Source organism: Ceratotherium simum, chromosome 1, assembly GCF_057802395.1.
Source record: "Ceratotherium simum simum isolate JZ-2026a chromosome 1, ASM5780239v1, whole genome shotgun sequence".
NCBI lineage: Eukaryota > Metazoa > Chordata > Mammalia > Perissodactyla > Rhinocerotidae > Ceratotherium > Ceratotherium simum.
The window spans coordinates 63,376,620-63,382,619 of record NC_141900.1 but is presented as its reverse complement, the minus strand read 5'-3'; positions in this window follow the sequence as shown (position 1 = coordinate 63,382,619).

The following is a 6,000-nucleotide window of genomic DNA, read 5'->3' as shown; positions in this document are numbered from 1 at the left end:
GACTGCCCTCCACCTCCAAGACTAAGTCAGACTCCCTTTCTAAGCTCCCATAACCCCGGACCATCAATATAATTGTATTTGAATACTTAATTGAATTATTCCCTGCTTGACACCTGTCCTACTGGTGGACTGTGAATTCCCTGGGGACAAGGTCCTTGTCTACCTTTTCACCACCGTGTCTGGTGTGTGTCTAGTCCTGTGTTCAATAAGTATTTGTTGAATGAATGTGGCTAATAAATTTTACACCAGTAGAAGAACATAGAACTTTGAGTCAAAGATCATAAAAGCAGTTGGGTTGCCGAGACCTTGGGTTCAGAACGGACATGTTGAGAGTAAAGTGAGGGCAAGATGCCTACAATAGCAACTGAAGGTGTGGGGACTGGAGCTTGCAGAAGGGCTGGAGAGAAAGGGAAAGGAGCTAAGCTCGTAGAGGGTGAGGCTGAAGTGCGTTGGGAGGGGATGGGAAATCCAGGGGCGAGAGTTGAGACAGAGAAGAGAAGCAAATGCAAAAGTTGTCTGCTAGAGGAAGCCCTTATCAACATGGAGACACAATGCCTTCCGAGGGATTTTTGTGCGAATATGACCAGGGTCCGAATCCCAGGAGCTATAGTACCAATTGTGTGAGCCTTGGGCACTTACTTTTCTGAGACTTTTCTCTTTCCTAACCTCTGTAAATGGGATTGTTGTAAGGATGAAATGAGAGTCCATTGAGGAAAGTATTTGGCACAGGGTAGTTATTCAGACAATATCCTCCCCTTTCATTCCCTCGCCTTTCAATTTAGCCTTCTTTGTCCAACCATGGAAGTGGTTTGGCATTCAGCCTGGCTCTCTCAAGACCAAACCATCTCAGCAGGTGTTTGTTTATGGGTTGGAGCTTCCCAACCAGAGCTTTTCCAAGCATTGCTGGAAATTTAACAATTTCCATTATTATGGTTATTTAACCTCTAGCATTTAACACGAAGTTCCTAAACCCTACTATCTCTGCCATACGAGGATGCTAAGGTATCTTCCAACTTAAAATCTCTTGCTTCTGTATACTCATTTGGATTCCTTGGATGGTTGATTCTATTTCCAACCATAGCCTCCCAAATCAGATATGTTAACATTCCAAACCTGCATTGCCCAATATAGTAGCCACTACCCCATGTGGCTATTTAAATTAATCAAAATTAAATAAAATTAAATATTGAGTTCCTCAGTTTCACCAGCCACATTTCAAGTGCTCAGGAGCCACAAGGTAGATAATGCCTACCATATTGGACAGCACAGATGTAGAGCATTTCCATCATTGCAGGGAGTTCTTTTTTTTCAGAGATAAAGGGCAATTTATTACTGATAGCAATAGCAATAGCAATAGCCAGAATATCAGCATTTGCAGAGCATTTCTCCAACTCCCAGTACCCACAGGGCAACATGAAGAGGGCCAGATGACACCTACACACATAATGGGTTATTTTAGAGGAGAGGAACCCTAAGCTTAGGGAACCCAAAGCTTTTATGATAGACAGAAAGCTGGCCTGATTTCTTCCCTGGAGAGAGACATTATCTTTAATTATCTGGCTAGTAAACAAACCTTTGCTCCAGAGGAGACACTATCTCTATCTTCCAAGGCTGTTTGTTATGCAAATATCCTTGGAAAGATAGCCTGGAACTAAGACAGTGAGTACCTTTGCTCACAAGACATGGCAGGGAGTTCTGTTGGTCAACACTGCTCCAAAACATTGAATGTCATTTCCTCATTTAAGCACTGTAATAAAGGAGCCCTGTTGTTGAGAGCCAATCATCTCTGAATGGCAAACGTAATCTCTCCTCTAGAATTCTCTTTCTGTTGATCTCTTCTCTTACTACTCCTGATCAAGGTTAAGCTTGCAATGAAATGGACCCCGGAATGTTCTGCCTTTTGCCAATCATTGTATGCTTGACATTGGTTCAAAAGAACATTTTGGGTTGAGATTTATATGCATAAACTCATACATACGAGCATGCAACCGAGGGTTTTGTTATGGAGCCTGTGTCTTTAAATCTGTTGAGACAAATCAAGAATACTCTCTTTTTTCTCTAAAGTTAATATCTATGGCTTATAGAAATTTTATTGCAGAGGTAACGTTTGGTAAAATCAGGCATTGATTCTCTGTAACTCCACTATATCTGAAGTAATGTTTTAAAGTACTAAAATGTATAAATGTTTGTACTGTTGGCAAATGTACATTGCTCCTTCACCAAATACCCAAATGGAGAAAAAAATAAAAGCTTCCTCTCTGTTTTGGGTCGTTAGAGCAAAGCTCTAGGAGGGGATTTATAACTACACAGTTACAAATTATGAATGTGTATTTGTTCAAGAACTACACCCTGTTGATTTGCTATTTAGTTTTTTTATTGCTGGCTTTTTGCTTTGCTCTATAGGAGACTGGCTGCAGATTTGGCTGCTGCTCAGACTAAGGAATCGCCAGGGACGTTATTCCTATTCAGAAATGCATGGGGTATATCAAAGGCAGAGCTTGCAAACGTGTATATTAAAACCCATACATTACCCACACAATGAAAACCCTCATCCCACTCAACACAGGAGGCTTGGGGCTGAGTGTGAGCTGAAGACTCTCATGTTGGAGGCAGCTGGAGGAATGCATGGCCTCCCTAATACCTAGTTACAGTGCTTTCTGACTCTGTTTGGCAAAGTCCTCAGGATTTCCTTAATGGCCACCAAAGGAGGTGATGGGGAGGAGGGCAGAAGGGGGAAAACATGGGGTTCCCCACCATACTCCCACTTAGCATCTCTGCTTCTATGTATTCTACATGGTAGACCTCCAAGTATCATTTCCTTTCAAGAAAAGGATACCCCAAACCCTTGGCAATGGAAACAAGAAGCTTTCCTGTGGGACTAAGCAGCTTAGGGAGGAGCAGAGTTGGCCATGGTGCTGGTTTTCTTTCTGAATAGAAGCCTTAGAGTAATGGGTATTGACCAGTATGCCTCAAGCCCTTCATATGTGTGATGGCTCATTTCAATGAGTGTGTGGAAGTCATTCTTGTTCCAATTACTGTCTGTCAGATGGAACACAGAGCCACATGGTCGTGCAATGGAATGGGGAGGGAAGGAAACGTGTGGCTGGGAGAGGATGGTGGGATCATGTCAAGAAAAGAGCTAAAGAGCTATAGTTCCTAGAACATGTGAGAACTCGGCACCAAGAAATTATAATAGCATTGACCAGGGCAGTAAAGAGTTGTGTCAGTCACTCAGTGTTGAAGGAGAACCTCATCAGCACTATAAGAAGTGTGGGAAGACTTCTTTTTTAAATTTCCTGAAATGGTACTCTTGTCTTATTAACGTTAACCTTTCAGTTTCATTAATCATGCTGCTAAAATATCTGGGCAGTGAAAGTGTGTGGAAAACATATGATATTTGAGAACCACTGCAAAAAAGGGTGAAAGAAACAGGTATTCAGACCTGCTCAGGCTCATAGCAGATCCCTTCCCCTCACAGTACAGGCAGCCATCTGTCTCTCGGGCTCACTTAGGGGCAGATTTACCCGGAAGTTAATGAAGCTTAAACTTTAGGGCCCCTTGTTTGCATGGGCCCTCTTGAGTGCTGGCACGGCTGGGAGCCATATAGTAGTCGGGGAGGAGGGAAAGCCAGCCTGCTATTAGGCAGCATTTCTGATAAGCTGGCTAAAGAAATCACAGAAGAAAAAAATCCCAGATATTCAAGATTCTGGAACCTGGATCTACTATTGGGCTCAACCTCTCCTGCATCCCACATCCTCCCTGCCCCATCTCCAGGTTTCAACACTCCTGTCTCTCAACTTACCTTTGCCTGCATCACTGCTGCTGCTTGGTGGCCCCAAGCTGGTAACAGAGGGTCAGTTTGGTATTAAGGTTCTGGTTCCAGAACCCCAGGAAGGGTCACAGCCTTGAATCTACTTACTCTAGAGGGTGTTTTAGACACCTTCCCCCTCAGGTGATCCCAGGACCCAGGACAAGCCCATAGGAGCTACCCCGGGTGCCCAGCAGCAGCTAGCAGCTGTAGAAGGCTATACACAGTGGTCATTCCTCCACACCCATACGCCAGGATCACAGCACCAAAGTGGGCACTTGGTCTTTGGCTGTACAAAAACTGTCAAAGGATCAGAACTGTTTTTAATAGGAGGTCCCAGCAAAACTCATGGCAAATGTGAATTCTCCCAAGACCCAGGCACAGGTGGGCATGGGCTCCCAGGGTCCTCGATATCACATGACAAGTTCACTCATCTACAAGTCACTTGGAGCAGCAGGGATGAGTTGGGCCTTGATGAGTCTCAGTCAGAAGTGTTCCTGTTTACCCCACTTGTTAAGGCATTTGGCACAAGGGAGCTCATCTTCTCAGGACCATGACACACAGGACTTTGGGCTGCAGCCAATGGGATGGACCAAAACTCATCAGGCCCAAGGTCAAGGCTGATGGGAGGTATGTCTACCAGCTCAGGGCTTCCCTGCCTAAGCTGTGAGCTTGTGTGCTATAAAGTTAACAGACTGTAAAGAAGGAATCAAAATACAGAAAGTTTCCTTCTATGATTAGAAAAAAGAGCAGAGGCCTGCACACATAATTGATGAGGAACCTAGTTGCTATTGCAATAATAATAACAGGACATACAAATAATAAACTGTTACTCCAAAGGACTGTAATGGAAATTGTTGTAATATTGTTGCACGGTCACATCAACATCTTAGGTTTTCTCTTGTCATTTTGTTAGTTCTCAAATGTCAATAATAATTGACATTTTCTCCTCGTACTACATAACCATTAGGGTGAACATGTATGGTGATAATGCAGCAGCTTAAAAAGCAGAAGCCTTAGATTCTGGAGCACAGCGACTCCTTCCCTACCCCTCATGCTGAAACTCCCCAACTCCAGCCTCTGTGAGGTTCTCTCCTTGGCCGGCCATGACACTCAATGCCCTCTGGTTATTGGGCAGCTGCCCCTCCCTCTCTCTGACTCCACCCTTAATTCCTGAGGGAGGAGGACTTGATAACAGGAAATTGCTCTTGGTGAGGTGGGCTGCTAATTGAGAGCACTCCCTGGTGCTAAAGGGAAGACTGGGGGTCCAGGAAGCAGACCAGCTTGCTGTGGCTGATGTTTGTGTTCAGCCTGGTAGTGACTATCTGGTCTATTGCAGGAGTTTGTAACCTTGTGTTCCTCCAATTAGGCAGATGGCATGGCAACCTTGCACTATCGGGCTTGTCTTCATGCAGAGTTCATTCACTCACTCACTCACACTGGTATTTCTTGAGCGTTAACATCATGCTAAACTCCATGCCAGGTATAGGGGATAGGTGGTACAAAACTAGACACAATCCCAGTGTTCCTGGGCCTTACACAACAGCAAGAACACAGACGTTAATCAGTTTCACAAGTGGATAATCATGAGAAGAGAGGACTTTGGAGGAAAGAACAGTCTGGTTAGAGAACATGCAATTAATGGAGAGAACCCGACCTGGTCAAAAAGACAAGGAAGAGTTTCCCCAGGAAGTGGCATTTTGCTGCGCTCTGAAGGATGAGCAGGACTTCACCGGGTGTCATGGGGCCAGAGGTGGGGCTGTGGGTGGGAGGGAGGGGAGAGGAGCGTCCCTGGCAGTGACAGGATGCTGTGGTAGGAGGGAACACGCACAATTAGGAACTATCAGGAGGCTAGTGTCACTGGAGCACAGAGGAGGGTGGAGGGAGCAGGCCCAGGCTTGAGATCTTTGCCTTTATGCTAAGCAATGAGAAGACATTAAGGAGGGGTCTGACTTGGGCGGATTTGTGTTCTGAAAAGGGTCACTCCAGCTGCAAAGTGAGAGTGGATAATATGGGGGATGGAGTGAAGTGGGAAGACAAAAATATTCTGATCACCGGCCTAAAGCATAGGATCTATTAGCACTGATTAAATTTTGGGTGTCTGGAAGTAGAACATCTTTATTTATGTACTTACTCATTCAAAAATTAATCTCCACAGAGAGGGCAGAGAAAAGTCCCTAGAAGGAACCACT